Source organism: Callospermophilus lateralis, chromosome 6 (assembly GCF_048772815.1).
Source record: "Callospermophilus lateralis isolate mCalLat2 chromosome 6, mCalLat2.hap1, whole genome shotgun sequence".
Lineage (NCBI taxonomy): Eukaryota > Metazoa > Chordata > Mammalia > Rodentia > Sciuridae > Callospermophilus > Callospermophilus lateralis.
Genome location: NC_135310.1, coordinates 8,373,039 through 8,395,004, shown reverse-complemented (window position 1 = coordinate 8,395,004; position 21,966 = coordinate 8,373,039). Strand labels below are relative to the sequence as shown.

Below are 21,966 nucleotides of genomic sequence, written 5' to 3'. Positions count from 1 at the left end.
TTTTCGGCCTTGTTCTTCCATTCAGCTACCAACTGTTTTTCTTTGGCTAGTTCAGCAGAATGCATAGCTTTCTCTTCTTCTTGGGAGTGCTCTAGGTTACTTGATGACAGGGCACACTGCCTTACTCGTTCCTGGCAGAGCGAAAGCTGCAGTGCATTCTCATCCCTCTGTTGAGAGACCAGACTCAACTGTTCCTGCAGGGACTCTATCTGCACACTGGCTTGATGACTTGCCTTAGAAGATGTAGCTAGCTTCTCCTCCAAGAGTGTGACTTTCTGTCTCAGTTGAATCTCTTTGTCTTCCGCAGCCAATATTTCCTGGGCGTAAGACTCTTCTGATTCCAAGAGCTGGCTGCGTAGCCTTTCTAGCTCCCGGTTTAGGCGTAATTCTTGGTCCTGTAAGTGTTGAACCTCTTTTGTTCTTAGGATTTTTACTTTGGTCTCTTGAAAAATATCAGAATTCAATGTTTGAGCATCTCCTCTTTCTCCAGGCAACTGGGCTTTTATTTTTTCAATAGTTGTCTGCAAGTTCTTAATCTCCTCCTCTTTGTCTAAAAGTAACTGGCTATGCGCAGCATTCATCTGCTCATATTGGTACTTCAATTCATCCATTTCCTCCTTCTGCTCCTGTAAAGACTGAAGTAGTTGCATTTTACGCTGGTTTTGATTTTCAATTATATTCAGATGGTCTTCAATTTCATCTTCCAGATGATTTTTGACTATATTCAGTTGAGATACCTCCAATTCTAGTTCTGTGATAGCATCAAGAGCTTTAGGCTCAGCCACTGGTACAGCTTGATTTTGCTGTTCCCTAAGTGTTTCCAGTTCGAATTGCAGATAGTTGTTTTCTGCTTTCATGTAGGTAAGATTTCTGTCCTTTCTTTCAATGACTTGCCTTAAAGTTTCATTTTCTCTTAAGGCCTGAGAACACTTATCTAAATCCTTTTGTAGTTCTGAATTTTTTTCTTCGAGTTTTTCAATAAAAACTTCTTTCTCATTTAGGACTTGTTTCAATTGCTCCTCGTCTTCTATATAAGATGCCAAAATTTCCTCCATTTCTTTTTCATCAGCAGTCATTTGCTCAATATTCTTTTTGAGTCCTGCTATTTCAAAGTCCTTCTCTTGATTGAGTTGCACTACACACTCGTGTTTCAGCTGTAAGGCAGAGGTATTCAAATGATGTGCATTGGAGAGTTCCTGAATAGTCTGCCTGTGATTATTTGCTTCTTCCAACAGTCTTTTTTCTGCCTGGTGAAGTTTGGCTTCTATCTCTTCTTTGTCTCTTTTTAGAGTCTCCATGATAGTGTCTTTTTCTTGAGAGATTTGATTGTTAGCAGCAATAGATTCTTCCAACTTACGCCTTACATCTTCACGTGCTAAAATCAACATTTCATTTTCTGTTTTGAGATCAATAGCAACTTTCTTTAAATTTTCATTGAGCTGTTCTACTTCAGAAAGATTTTGCCTTAAGTTGCCAATTTCAGCTTCCCGTTCTTTAAGCATGTCATCCTTACAATGACTGTTAGAGTCTTCATTCAGAGAACTTCGGTACTTACTCTTAAATCCAGACAGCTCATCTTCAATTTGTCTAATGGGATCCTTAAGCCCAAGGTTTTCCTGCTGGATGTTTAAACTATTTTTTGGTGACTGATTTAGCTGATCTACTAAATCTTCTACTTTACCTTCAAGCTTCTGCTTGGTTAAATGCAAATCACTGAGGCTCTGTGCATTCCCAGTCAACTTCTCCTTCTGCACATGCAACTCTTGGGATATGTTCATTTGATCATCCTCAAGTTGATGAACTCTCTTTTTTTCATCATCTAGTTCTTGTTCCAACTTCTTGATGACAAGGTCTCCTTCATTTTGTTGTTTGGATAGCTCATCTTTTATCAAAATCATGTGCTTTGTAGCTTCCTGATTCGGATGATCCAGTTCTTCTAACTCAGCTATCAGCATTTTCTCTTCATTGATAGTCTCATTCAGTTCTTCCTCCTTTGCCTTCAAGTGAACTTGTAAGTCTAGTAATCGTACATTCAAATTCATGTCTGTTGAAGCTCTGTTTTTCATGACTTGATGGTCACAGCTCAATTTTGACAGTGACATCTGAAGTTCCTCTTTTTCTTGACTCAATGATGACTTCTCTTTTTCTAAAGCTTCAACATGCATTTTAAGTTTCAGATTGTCTTCAGCAAGACGGTTATCCTGGTTTAAGCCATTTAGTCTCTTGATTTCCTTCTCAGCATCAGCCAGGGCTTGTTTTAGCCTGAACACTTCTTCCACTGCTGAACTCTGAGGAAGGATTTTTCCCTTTTCTGCCACAGTAGAACTCTGCTCCAAAACTGACATTTCATGCTGATGATCATCTATGTCTGGACTTTGGTTTGGTTGAAGAGTCTTGATAGCATTTTGTACTTTGCAGATTTCACTTGTGTCAGAATGATATTTTCCCTGAGCCTCAGCAATCTGCCTCGAGTGACCAACTTCAGGTTCATATCTTGCAACTTTAATTGACAATCTGCTTGTTTCTTGTCGTGATAAAATTATGTCACTAAAATCCATGTCATCATCACGGAAGGCGGAAAAATGACTACTGATCCCGGAACCGAATGGAGCCAGAGCAGTTGTTGTTGGTACGCCACCAGCTCCTGAAGGTACCCATTGAGCAGCTGCCTGTAGTTGAAACACTTGATTTTGCAGTACAATCTGTCTTGCTTTAAGATGGCGGCTGATCTCTACCTCTTTCTGTTGCAGTTGATATTGGTAACTTACAGACTGATGGTTTATTTGCAGCTCTGATGCTTCATGCTTTTCTTCCAGATCAGTACAATCCTTTTTCAGTCTTTCATTCTCACATCTTAGTGTGGAATCAGTAGTTTCCATTTCCTCTTCCCAGCAATGATGTAATGCTGCTTCTGGGTCTCCTAAGTCATCCAGAAGTATTTCCCTGGTGAAGCTGGAGATATGGCCAGTGAGGGAAGCCAAGCTGCTCCCCACCTGACCCAAGAAGTGGCCCAAGCCTGAGACCAGGCCTCCAAACCAGGACGACATCGCCGCCACTTCAGTGATCCATCGGACCAGCTCCAAACACCGCGTCCATCACCGTCCACTTCTCTGCCCCGAACGTCCTCCAGCGTTGCTAGGGTCAATTATGACCCAAGCGCTCAGAATTCCTCACAGCGCGAGGTTCCTGGGGCTCCACCAATACCAACCATCCCTCCCTGCCTCTAAACTCAGAAGCCGGTCCTGGGCTTTGACCGGGGGCTGGCAGCCAGTAGCACACTCACCCCCTGCAGGGCCTCTGCTTCTTCCCTGCACTTGCCTGTCAGCTATTGGCTCACAGGATTGGGCAGGGTTGGCTGGGAGGAGCTAGAGATACAGGAAAGTGTCCTAGTTTGAGTCCAAAGGCACTCCCACGAAGAATCAATGTTGTAGTTGAAATCCAAAGGTAGTTCACTGGACAGTTCCCTCTTGTCTGGGAGAGGTGGATTTTTTGTTGCTTTCAGTTGCATTCAGTTGACAAGGTGAGGTCTCGCTCCATTACAGAACGCAATCTATTTAATTAAAAGTCCCCGATTCAAAAGTAAATCTCACCCCAAAACACCAGAGTAATTACCAGAGTAATATTTGGCCAAATATGTGAGCATCATAGCTCAGATGGTTAATTTTATTTAACATATAAAATTAACCATCACAAAGTCTTAATCATTCTCAGAATTCAGATTATAATATGGATTAAATGTCACTAAAGAACCATCTTTACCCTTTCCAAAAATAATTTTTTGCTCTTAATCTATAAATGTTTGAGTTCATTTTAACATTATATGGTCCTTGTAAGTTCTGATTGAAGTTCATTTAAGTGCTCAAAAATTCCACTTCAATTGCACTTAAGAAACTTTGTTTTTGAGCCAAAAGGTTGATGTTCACTTAACCTATTGTTGTTTATCAATGCCAAATATAATCCAGGTTTGAACAGTGCAGAGTGAAATAAAAAGTTGAGAAATTTTCTACTATGGAGGAACAATCCTAAATTTAAATCCCATACCTAAAGTTAAGGATCAGAAGGAGTTAAGATAAGGCCCTGCTTTCCAAGGTGTTTAAATTCCAACAAGTTAATGAAGAGGCAGTTTTGTAGAGTTGGGGACAAAGCAAAGAGATGAAGCACATGGGATGTAACAGGCATACCAATTGGGACCAAAGCAATTTTGGAGCTAAACTGACAGAATGCATTTATAAAACCTCTCTCACTTGCAAGAGTTGAAGAGTAAATGAGAACATAGTGTGTAGTTCTCACCTGATGGCTGGTGCAGAGAAAGTGGCCAACAAATAGAGCCTGCTGCCATTTTGTTCATATTTGCTTTTTGTTTTGTTTAGGATCATTTTCCTTATTACCCTTTAGAAGGGGTTTGGGTTTGCTCCCATTACTCACTTCCCAGAGCCCATATTCAGGAGACTCTTTTCCTTGAGCTCTTCTTTCTATATGTGTATTCAGGGAGCAAATACTCAAGGTGGCAGAAATAAAATTTTAAGAATGAAGAATTTTAGGAAAATTAATGGTTAAATAGATTCTAAGGATTATATTAATCACCTCATAATGTCTCTTGCCTTCAAGATAGAGCAAGTAGACATAATTCCTCAGATTGCTATCAGAAACTAGTGACTGCATTTGTGTCTTGTGCTAGAAAAGGAAATCTTCTTTGTCTTTCTTATTCATCTCCAAATCTGAGAGAGAAATCAGGCCTGTATTAGTCAATCTTTCTTCATAAAAGACTAATATAAAAATTTAAGCCCCTTTCAGCATCTGCTGAAGTTGAGAATCCATGCTATATCCTAGCTGTGTCTACTGTTGAAGAAGCCATCAACAATACCAAGTATCCTTTTCTCCCTTTTGACCATTCCTCCTGTGTGTGTGTGTGTGTGGTGGGGGGGGGTTGTGTTTGGGTGTCGGTGTGTGTGTGTGTGTTTTAGAAGGCACTACATAAAAAAAAATAAAGATGTTGTGTCCAATAAAGGCTAAATAATAAATATTTTTTTAAAAAAGAATTTAAAATGTCCATAAATGTTATACAAACTGTGAAATTAGATGCTTTCGCATCTAGTGACTTTTATAACTAGGACAAAGAATTAAATGTAGTTCTGCTGTGTATAAAATGATCAAAATAAATCACCAATATCATAAAGAAAGTTAAGTCTTGCCTATGTGGAAGCGATTGTTAAAGTCATGAGGATGGAGGATTTCACTGAGAAAAGAAGGCACATGGAGGAAAAGGAAGCTTCAGTTTTTCAATTGCTTATTATGTTTCAGCATTGGTTTGTTCTTTCCTAGACAGTATTTTATTTATTTAGTATAAAAATTTGGGTTGGAATATCTAGTAGAAGAACTGGAAGAAAAAAAAAAGAGGAGAAGGATTTGAAGAAGAAAGAACATGAGAGGAGAAATGGATAAAGAAAAATCATGATATTGTTTGTGATTAAGGCAAAAGGAAAGAGGGTGGGGGCAAAGGTTGGTGTACATGGTCAGATGCTGCATGAGGGGCACATTGAGGATGAAACCTGAGGAAGTTGGTTATTGATGATCTTTGTGGTTCATGGGGAGTGAAAGTGGGATTTCAAGGTAGTCAGGATGAGCTGCTCAAAGGTTCAAGTCAGCATTCAACAAAGATAGTGCCTTTTCCTTCATATCCCCTTCACGCTACAGAACAAGTCCTACTTCCCCTCATACTTTATCTCTTGTAACTTTCTCCTGTGGTCTTCTGTCTCATTTCCTTCCATGTTTCTCTCTCTGAAAAAGAGGACCCTTGGACCCTGATCCTCATTAAGCACATATTTATAGAATCCATTCATATACTGAATGCTGAAAAGGGAACAATGAAGTATTTTCCTTTCTAGTAGTTCTGAATATTTTCTTTATGTCAGAGACTCTTCCCTTTTATATATGTATAAATTGGTGATTTTGAAAAAAAAATGTCATTTAAATTTAATCTGTGAAAAATCACTAGTTCAAGACAAGTGTTAATTCTTACCTTGAGAGTTTTTGTTGATGTACATTAAGGTAGTCAGTAATTGATATATGGTTGGGTTATCTCCTGTTTTGCATTGATTTCATGGGTTTATCATGGAACTTTTTCTTAGGCAGATATACTTTATACTGATGCATTACATTTTCTTTGATTTTTCTTTCCTAATATTTATAATCTAGTGGGTGCTAGGTTTTTATATCATTTCTTTCTTGCTTCTATTGCCAAACTGCTTAATACAGGCTAAATGAAAATAATGTTATAATAAGAGTGGAATGAGTCTATTGTTTTTCTGAAAATCTTTCTAAGTTATTCTCTTGGTTTCTGTTTCAATTTACAGCCACAGAAACTAAACAAACAACACCCCTCTAGGGAAGACAGGAATGTAACACACACAATGCTTATGGCCCTGTGAGACACATTTAGATTATTAGGCAGGTGAAGAAAGGTCTTAAAGGGAAAGGTTGATTTTTTTTTCCCATTTCTGTCTTGCACAGTAAGACAATGACAGCTCTTTGTGTGATTTTATAGTGTACAAATGTTCCAGTAGAGTAGTCACCGATTTAATCAATCATCCAGATGTTTAATCAAACATTCAGATATTTTTGTCAACTCTATGTGAAATAATTTAATGCCCCAAAGTGACTTGTTATTATAATGTATAGAAGAATTGAACTATGGAAAGTATTGAATAGAACCCTTCCATACAACCTTAACAAAGAAATAGAAACTAACACACACCCATCAATTCTTATGGTCATGCTTATTTACAGTGATAATTTGAACTCAACAAAATTTGTTTTGTTCACAGAATCTAAGGCTTTAGTATAAGGTGATATTTTGAATATTTCTTCAGTTGTATAAATTGGAAAAATAATGTGAATTAGTAATTATATTGTATGTCTGTCTTACTGTAAATCAAGTTCAAAGCATGAAATGTCACTTTAATTTCCGTAAAACAAATTACTTGTAAAACTTGTAAAAATATTAATAGTATTTCTTAGGTCAACAGATGTTGCATACAATACAGGATAGTAGTGCAAAGAATATGGAGGTCTTAGAAACAAACCATCTAGTTTTGAATCTCAACTAAGTTATTATTCATAACTTGATCTTGGGTAGATTTCTTGACTTTCCTAATCTGAAGTTAATTCATCTGTAGAGCTCAGTGTCATTGTAAAAATTAACTATAGTGAATATAAAATGCCTGGCACTTTATAGCTTATAGCTCTTATGCTTTTTCTAAGTTCTCACAATAGGTACAGTGCTTTAAAATCATGAGTTCTATTTATCTGGAAAATAAGCCTCATAGTGTTCCTTTGCTCTCCTAAAGTATACATAGAATGTGCAACTCTGTAGGGCCAATATTATTACCTTACTCCAAAAGTATACTTTTAACACCGACAAGGTTCTTGGTACTATCTCAGCAAAGGAATTCGTGAGGAACAAACAGACATAAGTTCTGTCCAATTAGAAAACTAATTTAGAAGAAAGAATAAATAAGTGAATAACTAGATGAATAAGTACATATTATAAAATACACTCTACTCAAAATGTACAATTACTGCAAGGAAGCAGAACTGAAATGCCTGCTTTGCAATAGATAGTCCAAGAAGAGTCTGAGTCAATGAAATATCATCTGTTTCTTGAAGCATAAGTATGCTTAACACGTACATTAGAAATTATATTATAATTAGAAATTATATTTTATGTCTGTCTTACTGTAAATCAAGTTCAAAGCAAGAAATGTCACTTTAATATCCATAAAACAAATTACTTGTAAAACTTGTAAAAATATTAATAGTATTTCTTAGATCAACAGATGTTGCATACAATACAGGATAGTAGTGCAAAGAAAAGGGAGGTCTTAGAAATAAAACGTCTAGTTTTGAATCTTGACTAAGTTATTATTCATAACTTGATCTTGGGTAGATTTCTTGACTTCCCTAATCTGGAGTTAATTCATCTGTAGAGCTCAGTGTCATTGTAAAAATTAACTATAGTGAATATAAAATGCCTGGCACTTTATAGCTTGTAGCTCTTATGCTTTTTCTAAGTTCTCACAATAGGAACAGTGCTTTAAAATCATGTGTTCTATTTATCTGGAAAATAAGCCTCATAGTGTTCCTTTGCTCTCCTAAAGTATACATAGAATGTGCAACTATATACGGCCAATATTATTACCTCACTCTAAAAGTATACTTTTAACACTGACAAGGTTCTTGGTACTATCTCAGCAAAGGAATTCGTGAGGAACAAACAGACATAAGTTCTGTCCAATTAGAAAACTAATTTAGAAGAAAGAATAAATAAGTGAATAACTAGATGAATAAGTACATATTTTAAAATATACTCTACTCAAAATGTACAATTATTGCAAGAAAGCAGAACTGAAATGCTTGCTTTGCAATAGATTATCCAAAAAGAGTCTGAGTAAATGAAATATCATCTGTTTCTTGCAGCATTAAGTATGCTTAGCAGGTAAATTATGAAGAAATTTATAGTTCTAGGCAAAGAAAACTGATGTGTGAACTGTATCAGGAAAGAGTTTTTTCTGCATTGACAAACTGAAACAAGACGGGTGGATTGGAACGTCAGAATAAAGGGAGGCAGATCTGAGATCCCAGTGGAGGCTGGGGGAGTGGAAAAGACAAGGCATCAAAGGCATTTAGAGTAGCTCAGGTTGAATTTTTTTTTTTTTTCTGGTATATAGGATTGAACCTAGGGGCATTAAACACTGAGTCACATTCCCAACCCTTTTTTAACTTTTTCTTTTGAGACAGGGTCTTTCTAACTTGTATAAAGACTCACAAAATCGCTGAGGCTTTCTTTGAACTCCTGATGATCCTGTCTCTAAATAAAATACCAAACAGTGAGATCCTGTCTCTAAATAAAATACCAAACAGGGCTGGGGATGTGGGTCCAGAGTCCCTGATTCAATCCCTAATAGCCACTCCCCCCAAAAAAAAAGACATCTGCTCTCTTATCTATTATGTAAATGCTTAGTATATTATAGTGACATAAATATTATCTGTTGTTGTTTAAACAGTATAACGGATACATAAATTTTGGCTTCTATCTCAGAGCTGAGAGTGTTAATCTGTAATCCAAATAGAAAGGTGGACAAAAGACAGGTGAAGTGTAACTTGCAGTTGGTGGCCCAGGTGGCTCCACAGAAAGATGAATTGGATCATGAGGTCTAACCTCATCAGTGGATCAATCCACTGATGGGTTTATAATTTGACAGGATTATTGGGAGTTGGTAAAAACTGTAGGCAGTAGGGCATACATTTGTTACCAACTCCCAATGGGAGGGTAGGTCATTGGAGTTGATTCCCTAGAAGGGGACATCTCATTCCTCAGATCTTTCTTTCCCTGTTTTTTTTTTTTTTTTTTTTTTTTTTTTTTTTTTTTATCTCTATGATATCTTTATGAGATAAGCAGCTCTGTTTTGAAGCCAGGCTCCCTGGCTTGTTGATGTTCATTTTCTCCTGGTGTCTTTAAAAATTCTTTCCCTTATACACATCTATATTCAAATTTCACCTTATAAGATTTCCAATCCTAGCAAATTAGAAGTCATCCTAATAATCTTGTGTTAATTTAATCCTCTCTTTAAAATGTTCTCTCCAAATACAGATACCTTCAGAGGCACTGGGGATTAGAACCCCAACATATTAATTTGGGGCAGGGACACTCTTCAGCTTATCCCAGAAGAATTTTTCTGATTATCAAATCTCAAATGGGAAATGAAAAAAGAAAAGTACTATAAAGGTAACTGATAAAACCATTATGTGCAATGTGTGGGGCTGGTTAGTTATTAAGTAACAAAGACATGCAAATACATACATACAGTACACAATAGATACAACCATTTTCATTAGCCAAAAGCACATCACCTTATTTAGAGAAAATGATAGAGCAAATGAACAAAATGTCCTGAGTAACTTTTATGTATAGACCATTGCTTTCAACTACTATCTCTCCGTCTTTCTCTTGCTTTCTCTTTTCTAGTCATGAATTTGAATTATCAAGAAAATATTTAAAATAGTTCAGAGAGTTAACCCTTCTGAACCACAGAGATCATTTCTTTTTTTAAAAATTTTTAAGGAAACATTAAGCATTTTACAATTTTGTCTCTGTCTACTCTATTTTAAGTCTCTTAAGAGCATCAAATATATTTTATGTGTCATGGACTCCGAGAGTCTTACACAGTGCTAGCTTAGTAAAGACACATGAGTGCTAGTAAATATTGGTTGGATAAAATGATGAATAATTTCAGATAAGTTAAGTCAGTCATTCAGGAGAATTATCAGGAGATTTCAAAACACAATTTTGATTGCTTTCAGGTGAGCATTTGATTCCCCTACACTGTTTACTTACATTGAATTTTTGAGTCATTAGTTTTCTTTGTGTTATGAACTAAAAGTGAAAAGGAGAATAAAGAGAAGTCACTTGAACAATTAATCCTATATAAAGACATGTGCTTAGTCATCTTTTGTTACTTTCTGACTCTAATTATTATGATATTATTATTATTATTATTATTATTATTATTATTATTATTATTACTGGTGCTGGGCATTGAACCCAGGGCCTTGTGCATGATAGGCAAGCACTGTACCAGCTGAGCTATATCCCCAGCCACTTTCTGATTATTATAATTATAATTACCTCCACCCCACTGATCCCCGCACCCCCACAAAGACCCCCGCTTCACCATACTTGAGAGAGATGCTACATGCTTGTAAAGCAAGAGACTAGTGAGTGGCATCTTAACTTCTTTTATAGCATTTGGTGTCAGAAGTGACTTGCCCAGCGTAGACCGTCTGTGGAATACGTGCATTGGTAGAATCAACATTATCATGATGGCATTATTATTAAAAAGTAGTACGATTATTATATAACATGAGCAATAAAATGTTAATGAGTCCCAAACAAAGCCACTAGGCTCTTAATTGTAATGCTGTTCTTTTGCCCTTGAAGCAACAGCGACACCTTCTGGAAACATCAGGGAACTACTACATAGCCAAGAGCTATAGGTTGTAGGAAGGGAGAGGTAAGGGCAGGCCCAGGAATCCTAGCATGGGCCTGAGGAAGTGTTGGAAGTATCTGTTCCTGACCTTAAAAGCTAGTGCCTAGAAGGGGAGAAGGGTCACATTCAAGCGACGATGCTGGCATCTTGGAGAGAGCAAGGGCATATTGAGGCTGGTAATGGGAAATAGGGAACTGAAGTGGCGGAGGGAACATGTCAAAATTAGTTTGGAACCCCAGGTCAAGGTGTAACATGTTCCCCTCCAGGTACTGGAAGTGCTACTGCCACTCAGCCCAGCTGCCACCCCTACTGGGTCTTGCCTAACTGAAGACCTGGGGGATTTGTCCACATCATGTCCCCTTCCTGGGGCAGCCTGAAGCCAGCTATAGGTCACCAAAGAGATGAAAAGGCCCAGACCTGAGCCCAGATCTGGACAGCTCCGCAGGGTCACCCAACTTCAGATCTCCCTGTAAGGGGGCTGGAGCATCTTCTGCCCAGTTCTGCTTTCCCTTCCCTTCACTTGCTGACCCCAGCAGCTCAACCTGGTCAAGGTCTGTGCCCTAGGACAGTCCTCCTCCCGTGGAGCTGACACCTTAGTGAAGAGCCAGAGGGAAACAAGGCAGTCAGCATGGTCATCCCTCGATTTCCATGGGTTCCGCATCCCGGGGCCAGCCAACAATGGACTGAAAACATTCAGGGAATAAACCTACCCGTACTGAATTGGTACAGACCTTATTATTTTCATTATCCACTAAACAATATTGCAGAACCATTAAGGCTTAGCCTTTGTATTGTATTAGGTATTGTAAATAATCTAGAGATGATTGAAGTATATGGGAGGATGCGCCCAGGCTCTGTGTAAATTCCACACCATTCTACACGGGGGGCTCGAGGGCCCTCAAATCCAAGCATCTGGGAGGGGGATCCTGGAACCAATCCTTCAGGGATGCTGAGGGACAACTTATACTAGGAGGAACATAAACTAAGGTAAATTATTGAGCTCTAACAAGAATTGGATCAAGTGGTCAGGAAGGCCTCTCTGAGAAGACCTTGGGACTAATCACTGAGTGACAGGAGGCTGCCCACTGCAGGAGAGAAAGCCAAGCTGAGTGTGGCATAAGGTGAAGTTAGACGGGGGCCTGTTAGGTTCTGGATGTGAGGTGTCCCCCAAAAGCTCATGTTAGGCAGTGCAGGGATGTTCAGAGGGTGAAATGATTAGATTTTGAGAGCTGTAACTTAATCAGTGGATTAATTCATTCTCTCTCTCTCTCTCTCTCTCTCTCTCTCTCTCTCTCTCCTTCTATGAGCTGAACAGATACACCCTTCCACTAGGTTATTCTTACCTCGGGCCCCAGAGTGAAGTTGGCCAACCATGAACTGAGACCTCAGACACTGTGAGCCAAAATAAACTTCTCCTCTAAATTGTTATTTTCAAATATTTTGGTCACAGGAACAAAAACGGGACTAACAGTATCTTTCCATGAATGAGCTTTCAGGCCATGGTCAAGAGTTTGAGCTTTACTCTAAGTGGGCTGGAAGGCTTTAAGTGCTGAGAGACCTGATCTAATTTAGGTTGTGAAGATCGCCCTTGCCATTGAGCAGAAAGTGACTGGAGAGAAGTTAAGAGGAGATGTAAGATCTCTGCCTTAATCCCCAACACTGCTTCTCTGAGTGTAAGCTGCAGCCTCTTATAGGCAGTAAATCAAATTTTATTTTTTATCATTTGTAAGTTGTAAGTCCGGCTGCAGCAAAATAACCCGGGGGTGACGAGCAACTTGTGTACTTTGATACAGCAGGAGTGGGAGCCGTTTATTGTAGGACAGGAGGGGTATATATACTTTCCACACAGCTTATCTTAATTAACATAAACTAGATACAGCAGTCAACCAGTAAGGAATCTCCACACTTAATGGCTCACTGGCGTTACTTCACAAACCACTCCCTCTGGCAAAATGCCAGGCACCATCTTGACTTATTTACAGACCCTAACATTTCCCCCTTTTGTTTAATTTAAATAACGACCATAATGGTTTTTACACAAACAATCTGCTACAAGCAGAAGGGGAGGATATAAAATGCCACAATACCAAGCCAATTGATGGCTCCATGCAAGAAGCCCTTGGAAAAATTATACCAGCAATGACACCGTTAGCAAAGATACCGAGTTACAATTTGTTGTGGATTACAGTTTGTTGTCTCAGTCCAGGTAAATCACAGTCCAGGTAAGTTCTGCAGGCAGCTAGCTTAAATCACAGTCCAGGTAAGTTCTGTAGGCAGCTAGCTTGATCCGAAGTCTCGTCCGGTTCTCAGCAACACTGGAAATTCTTCCACCCTCATCCTCATGGGCACTGGGACAAAGACAGGAACTCCGGCAATGCTGGCTAAAGAAAATCCTGTAGCATTCCACTAAGAAAACAACCTTCTGAACAATTTAGTACATTATCTCAAGGTTTTTTTACATTTGAAATAAGCCTTAATGGTGCTCATTATTCATCAGCCTCCAGGTGTGGGAGAACCATTGTAGCTTAGTTATTGGCATTGAAAATGACCAAACATCAGGGACACCGGTAGCGTCTTCTGCCAGCTGTAGTAAGTGAAATAGCCAGATGAGAATAGAATAAAATAGAAAAAAAAATTTTGGACCTGGCACTCTGTAAGAATAAATACTGTTTCATGCCACTTAATGTAGCTTAAACTATTTTTGTATATATTCCAGATTAAAAGCAGACTTCTTCCTATAATTTTTTCTCACCAAAGTTTGAAAGCCACTGGTCTTGTGGTGATTGGTTAGGTGTCAGGACCAGAAAAAGGTGTCTCAAGAAGGAGCTAAGAGCAGCACAGAACAGAGGGAGTGTAATGCCCCAGAGTGTTCAGTGGGTCAGAGACACCCCTAGTTGCATGACAGAACAGGCTAGACTTTGAGAGACCAGTATGGAGGTTGGAGCATGCTCAGAAGGACAGAGAGCAACTAGAGTCAAGAGCTACCTCAGATAGTTTGGGCTTTGATGCAACATCAACCTCAGCAGAGGTAACATGCTCTGTTTTGCTTTAAAACAACAAACAAAAAGAAAAATCCAGACCCTACCACAAGATGGCAGACTCACATCTAGAGAGGATCCCAGGAGTTGGCAAGCTCAGCAGGAGCATTTCCATGCTTGGCAAGTGCCATGGTTCCCCAGGAATTTGAAATGCACCATAATAATGTCAGAGCCTTGGAGACCTGGAGGCAGCGTTGGTGCTAACATTCTGGGGAAATCTGAGCCTGCATGGCAGCGGCCATGCGGTCCACGGGGCAGGAGTGCCGCCGCATTCTTTTAAAAAATCTTTTCTTAGTTGTAGATGGACACAACACCTTCATTTTAGTTGTTTATTTGTTTGTTTGTTTGTTTAATGTGATGCCATGGATGGAACCCAGTGCCTCTTGCATGCTAGGCAAGCCCTCTACCACTGAGCCACAACCCTGAGCCCTGCATTTTCTTTGAACTGAAAGTTCTCTGGACACCAGGTGGGGTGACACAGGCCTCTAATCCCAGATTGGGAGGCTGAGGCACAGGAATTACAAATTCAAAGCCAGACTCAGCATCTTAGCAAAGCTCTAAGCAACTCAGTGAGGCCCTGTCTCCAAATAAAATATAAAAAAGGGCTGGGGATATGGCTCAGTGGTTAAGCACCCCTGAATTCAAAAAAAAAAAAAAAAAAAAAAAAAGAAAGAAAGAAAGAAGGAAAGAAAAAGAAAGTTCTCTGGACATACTGGACATATAAGTCCAGGAAACTTTGGATTCTGTAATCTCTTTTATTATGATTTAAACTCTGTTCCTTAAAAAGGTATGCTGAAGTCCGAGCCCCCAATACCTCAGAATATGCCTTTATGTTGAAACAGGGCCATTGAAGATGTAATTAGATTAAGATTACGCTGTAATCTTAACCAGCAGTGGTGGTTCCAACCCATCGGGCTCTCCCACCTGTCCCAATATGCCAATCAAAGTGAGGAGCCGTGGGAAAGTGCAGGAGAGGAGATGGAGTCAGCCTGGCCACGTTGGAAACAATGGACAAATGGGTCCAGTGACCTGCCTGAAAGGGGCTGAGAGAAACTTTGAAGTTTTATGAAAAGAGGGACATGCCCGGACAAGACCTGGGGGCTTGCATACCTGGGGATTTGCATGGTTGGAAGAGCAAGTCATTGTTATCTCAGGTGGCTCTGGACAAGTCCTTGTCATGTGAGGGACAATCTGGTTCCCAGGAGACCACTGCTCCTGCTTAGGGGGGCAGCTCAGTTCCTGCCGTGGGGTCGGTGCTTCCCTTTAGTGGAGTGAGCGCATCATGGGGTAATCTGTCTGCTCCTGAAATCCAAAATGAAGACAGATGCCAAGCTCTAGCCTGCTTTCAGTTACCCACTGGGCATGTGCACGCCTCAATGATGAGTCAGCGCCTTAGCAAAAGCAGTTTCTAGTTCTCTGTCCTAGGGTCATGTGAGGGCAGAGGCAGAGATTACGGTGGTACAGATAGAAGCCAAGGACCACCCAAAGATTGCCAGTTGTCACCAAAACTGGACAAGGCAAGGTTCTCCTTTACAAGTTTTAGAGGGAACATGGCCCTGTCGATGTCTCGATTTTAGACTTCCAGCTTCCAGAAATGTGAGACAATAATTTTTTTTTCATTTTAAGCCACCCAACTTGTGCTACTTTGTTATAGTAGCCCCAAGAAATAAATATACATCTCAAGAGTCACTCTGAAAGTCAGAGGTCAGAGTCAAATGTTTCCTCTTCTATGCAGAAGCTAGAGAGAAATGAGGAATTTAAAAAAAAAAAAAAGATATGTGTAATATGAATTGTAGTGCATTCTGCTGTCACATATAACAAATTAAAATTTTTAAAAAAAGAAAAAAAATGGGCCTGGAGGAATCTCATGACCACAGAAGGGAGATCAAATGGAGTAGAGGAAGAAGCAGGTGGCGGAGGGAGAGAGATGACAAAGGGAAGAGGAGCAGAGTAAGATTCACCAAGCTGTATCATGTGCATGTCTGAACATATCACAAGGGATTCCACTTTTATGTATAAATATAATACACCAATTAAAAATCATATCATAAAAAATTAATATCCTGTTTGCAAAATGTTATCAATTGTGGGAAGTGGGTAAAGGGTAGATGGGATTTCTCTCTATTATTTCAAATAACTGTATATGAATCTATAATTATCTCAAAATTAATACAACTTTTTTTTAAAGGCTAAAATTAAGATTTCAAAGGCTAAAAGAAAAAAAAAAAAACAAAAGAATAACAATTTCCCTAAAGTGTCCCAAAGGCCTAAGAAATCAATGGTTGGAGACTCACTGACCTAGAATATTACTTAGAAGAAGTGATCCTAACAAAAATATGTGCTGGTCCCTTTTCTACCCTATTCTTTTGTGTCTACTTATTCCAGTCTACATTCAGGTATCCCTGAAGAAAGGAAGAAGTTGAACACTCAGATCATATTTCAGAGAAAAACCTCTGTAGGGCTCAGACGAAATTAAAATTCCCAAATTGTTTGTTTGTTTGTTTGTTCGTTTGCTTCTCTTTTCCTAATTGCCTGTTTTTCTAGATCCCGATTCCTCCTGCTGAGAATAGAAACTAAGAAACTGCATGGGCAGGCACCAGCCGGGGTAGAAAACCAGAATTCGTGCGTGATTCTCTATCCCAGCCTGGCTGGATCTCCATAGGCATGTTTCCTGCCTTTTGTCCCTCTGTGCCCTCTTTCCTCTCACAAAAGTTGTTCACACCCCAAAGAGCCCCTGAAGTAGAGATTTGGGGCATAAGTCTCCTGTCTTCCTCGGCTGGCTTGAGTACACCTGTTTTCTTCCACCAACTTCCCTCTCCTGAGTGTTGGTTGGAGGGTGAGCAGTGGAACCTTTGATTCTGGCTGGGTACCATCTAAGGTTTAGTTGTCTGTGACGACTTCTTCCTCTCTCTCTCGTCACCTGCCCGTCAGTCAGGCTGACCACCCATTTGTCTGGCAACAGAGAACTCCTCAGACCCTCACCTCACCACCTAATCTGCGTGGAACAAAGGGCCCGAGGGCAGTCTTCTCTCTTTTCTGGAGAGTGTACCCTTGTGAATGGCAGCAGAGAATCCAGAGCTGTCATCCCTTGGATTCCAGCAGAATGAAATTAAGTGGGAGGGCAGCAGCGGGTTCCAACACACCTGACAGAACTGAACTGTCTTTCAACTAAAATGCCTCTGGCTCATCCTTCTGTCAGCTGAATAGGGCATTAACACCAATTGCCACCAGTAAAACTAGGAAGAACAGCGGATGCTAAAAGCATGGTAGTCCCAGGAGAAGAGGAGGGTGTTGCTGAGGACAGGTGGCACTCAGGACTCCAGGGAATGGAGGATGGTGGCTGCCTCACCCAAACAAATCCATTTCTTCACCCAGGTTTGATAAACAGCTTAGATGCTGAGAGTGTATTTCTTTCTTTCTTTGTCCCTTCTTGGTGGATGGGTGGGTTACCATGAAAATTCAGTAATTCAGGAAGCTGAATCTCATTACTGATGGGGAACAGGTCCATTTGTAGGATCAGAAATTTTGCCAGGAAGGTTACCAAAAGAAATGTGGAGGTGGCTTCAGGTGGTGACGTGAAGTCCAAAGTATCTACAACACCCAGTGTTCAGCCTTTGGAACACCAGCTCTTTGCCCACACTCTGAAATGAATCGCAGGTAAAGCTCGCAGTTCCGTAAGACATAAGGAGATCCCCATCGTCTTGTAATTAGGAACCTTGCCAACAGCCCAGAACAAAGCCAGAGCTTAATTTTGGATTTAAGCAGCACAAATTGCTTAAGGAGGTTTGGGAATACTGAGGGACTTTGATAATTCCCTTATATTGTACTTATGTCTGTAGTTACAGGAAAGAAATGAAAGCTCACTGGAAATTACTAACCTGTAGTCCTAATTCCCATACCTTGAGACATTGGGAGGTGGTGATGGACAGACACACATCCCACCATCAGAGAGCAGCACAGAACTTCAGGGACCTCTCAGGGAAGCCAACTTCCTACTTCCAGTTGACAAGTGGACTTCACCAGCTGCCCAGGCAGATCTAAAACACTGACCATGTCTCTGGACCCCAAGTCAGTGTTCTTCAACTAAATTTCTGTTAGCCACCTTCAGGCTGCATGACCTTGGGCAAATCACGGAACCTCTCCAATCTTTGTTTTCTTATTCAAAAATGAAGATGAGGACAGAAGCTCAGCGTGAGATCCCTCTCCGTAGACAGGACTTCCTTTCTGTGAGTGGGACCCCCTCTGCAGAGAATAAAGACATGATGTAGGCCCCAGCATTCCTGAGTTCCTGATAGAAAGACAGTAGCCAAAATACTCAAACTTTGGGTCTTTTTTTAAAAGACCTTACCTTGCCGAGTGTGACATGGTTAGGAATGCCAGGCTGCTGGGCAGCAGATACATCAGAATTGATTCCATCAGTTTTGCTATCAAACTTCCTGAGAAGAAACTTGGCACCACTTCCCTTTCCCCACCTCCAGGAAGCTCCACCCGCCACTAGCACCTGCCTAAAGGCAAAAGAGAAAGCATGGCGGACACAAGGCACCCCCCCCACCACTGTTCCCATTGCTCATCTTCTAGCCAGACTTGCACCTTAACCTAAAATGTAGGAGCAAGGAGAGTTACTTGCTCCTCCTCAGTTCATTTCCCTCTGTAAAATAATCCCAATAGTAGCTTCCATTTAAAACACTTAACAATAAAGAAGCATTATTGCTGGGTCATCTTTTATCCCAAAGCCAGACTGAGAGTGGATTCCCCTTAAACAGAGGAGCTGGGAGTCCCCTGGCGTAGTGCCTGCCACAATAGGCATCAGCAAGTGTTTATCGACAGAATAAATGAATGAATAGGGAGCATTCATGATTCAAATTATTTAGCAATGTAATCATTTATTTAAAAAAATCTTACTTGAAGCCCAAATGAATTACATAGCCAATCTGGTATCTCTCATTTTACTAGAGATTCTTGAGGTCCCTCTTTGGAGCCTAAGAACAGATAGAAAAACCACAGATATAGAACTATATAGAAGTATGAATTAAATCCAGGGGCACTTTACCGCTGAGTTACATCCCCAATCATTTTCTTTTCTTTTCTCTCTTTTTTTTTTTTTTTTTTTTTTTGAGACAGGGTCTTACCAAATTGCCAAAGATGACCTCCAACTTGCAATCCTCCTGCCTCAGCCTCCAGAGTGCTGTGAGTACATGAATGTGCCACTGTACTGGCAGTATTTTTATTCTTATATTTTGCCTTCTATTCTATATGAAAACATCTATTTTTTTTTTTTTAGGCAGGGAAAAAAGGTCAATTGAGTTTGCTCAAAGAATATTATCTTGTTTATACCTCATACATTTACATCAAATTGGAATGTCATTTCCAGAAATTACCATGCAATCACACACATTTGTATATTTTATCATTCCTTGAAGCTATTCCACCTACTTGCTTGTTAGTGGAAGTAGTTGCAAAAACAAGCCTGAAGGCAAAAGGATCCTATAATGGATCCTGACTGTACCAAGATGGTATAATACTGTATCGATCTAAACCGGGAACAACCTTATGGATCCCATAGATTCCAGGTGCAGCCAGGACTCTCAAGTAGTTTCTTAGTTGGATAAAAATAATTATGTATTTTTGTGTGTATGAGTAGGAAGGTAAAAATATATTCTTGTGCTACTTACTGCATTAGGAAAGGGGTTTCTACAACCAATGAATTTTAGTGTTGGAAGGTGTATGAGTCTGTCAGAGCTGCTATAACAAAATACCACTGCCTGGATATTGCAGAAATTTATTTCACAGTCCTAGAAGCTAGAAATCCAAGACTGAGGTACCAGCAGGGTTTGTTCTGAGGTTTCTCTCCTTGGCTCTTAGAAGGTCATCTTCTCATCATCTCCTCACAGGGTCCTCCCTCTGGGTATGCACATGTCTGCCCAAAATTCCCCTTCCTACAAGGACACGGGGTGTATTGGTCACCCTAATGGCCCTGCTTCAACTTAGTGACATCTTTAAAGGCCCTATCTCTAAATAGTCACATTTTGGAGTGCTGAGGGTTAGAGCTTGACTATATGAATTTGGAGGGACACAATTCAGAAATTAAAGATACTTAGTACTAAGAGAAGGGAACTTAGAGACCCTCAACTGTGTCTCATTCAATGGCACAACAGGAGATCCCTGATGTTTATGTATTTCTAAGTAACAAATTCAGTTTACAGACTATGATTTCCTTTGTAAAATGTGGTAAATTTTTATTTTATTTATTTATTTATTTTGCAGTGCTGGGGATCAAACCCAGGGCCCCATGCATGTGAGGCAAGTTGTCTACCACTGAGCTATACCCCCAGCCCTAGAATGGTAAGTTTAATAAAAAAAAGTGATCTTGTTGGATCCTTATGAATGGTTCTTTCAAGTGAGACAACGGAGGAGATCTGGGCTGGGGATATAGCTCAGTTGGGATAGTGAAGTCCAGTTGCTCCTGCACACCAGTGTCAAAGCAGACTCAGTGTGGCCACAGCCCAGTCTATATGTTGATCTGTAGCCTAATTTTTGATGTCACTTGCAAATAACTTAAATCTCTGGAGGTTATATCTGAGATGAAGGTCCATATATTTTAAATCACTTAGAATCCCACCCAAGGAGAGTCAGTCCAACCATCTCTTTATAAGACACCTTCCATCAGTCAGTGAGTAACTGAGCCACTGCAACCTCACTGTTGCTACCCCCAGAGCAAGTGACATGTTCCTCCCAGAATGATGTTCCAAGGTTCCATGCCTCTTTAAAGGGCAGTGGAGCAAAACTCTGTTCCTGATGCCATGAATGTTTCTCAGCATTTTCCATTACCACGGTGCCTGTCAGTATTCTATTTTAACTGGAGAATTTGAATATGGTATAATTAAATAATTATCAAAAATAAAACATATACCATATACCATCATTACAGTAGAACTGAGAAATGAGAAAGAGCGAGAATCCCCTACTTCTTTAGAAAGATATGGAGCAGACTTTGATTCGGATGAGAATACATTTATATTTCTGGTGATGATAGAGAATGTTTTAGAAAGTTTAAATAAGATTTTATTTATTTAGTTTTTTTTCCAGTCTCTACAAAAGAATTTAAAATAGCTTACCAACAATTTAGGTACAAAGAAATAGTAAAGTCTTAAATACAGGAGGTTGCCCTGTGGTCCCCCAAATAAGGCAGCTTGGTGGCCCTTGGTGAAAACACCAGGTTCTAAGTTATTTTCTGCCAAAACAAATAAAATACCTTACCCAAAGTGTATGAATCCATCTCTACTAGTGCTAGACTTTTTTACAGTTTGCACATTTTTGAAAACAAGTAAGAGATACATGTGACTAAAATTCAAAGGACCAAGAGCCAAGAAATGTATCTACCTTGTCACATGTCCCCTCCCCAAAGGCAAGAATAGCCAACCTCCTGCCTACCCTCTGGAGCTACTCCATGGTCTATGCTCAAATAGCACAGAGGAGGAAGCTGCCTCTCCACCTCCTTTCCTGCATATTATTTTGGTTGCATTTGTAGGAACCAAATTCCAGTTAGTTTGGAGATTTCAAGCATACACACCCTGTCTCCCCTGGGCCTGAGCCTAGAGTCCACAAACACAGAGACTGTCTGGCTTGGCCATCACTCTTGCCTTGCAGAGGACTTGGCATTCACATAAATGCTGAACAGAATGACTGAACGGATGAATGTGCTACGCTCTCTTTTCTCCTCAGTTCTCTGCTCTGCTCTGTCTGTGAGCCCATCTGATTTAGCTTTCACATCTGTCATCTATCAATGAGATAATTTTTTCTGCTGCATAATAAAATAACCTTCTCCTTTACCCGTCTTTAAGTTTCCCATCTTAGTTCTTGTAGGTGGCTGCACTCGGGGGTGC

General features: G+C 39.9%; 1 long non-coding RNA gene across 2 annotated transcripts in view; it reads left to right on the top strand.

Annotated features, from left to right (window-relative positions):
* The window catches only part of LOC143401063 (uncharacterized), a 78,434-nt gene that overhangs the window by 53,247 nt on the left and 3,221 nt on the right, over window positions 1-21,966 (top strand). The window contains exons 1-3 of one of the 2 annotated variants that reach the window (XR_013091580.2): window positions 16,765-18,309; window positions 19,205-19,270; window positions 20,348-20,425. This is a non-coding gene — a long non-coding RNA (uncharacterized LOC143401063). Of the gene's footprint in view, window positions 1-16,764; window positions 18,310-19,204; window positions 19,271-20,347; window positions 20,426-21,966 lie in introns of those variants that run through there. The other variant, XR_013091579.2, reaches the window with a different exon arrangement.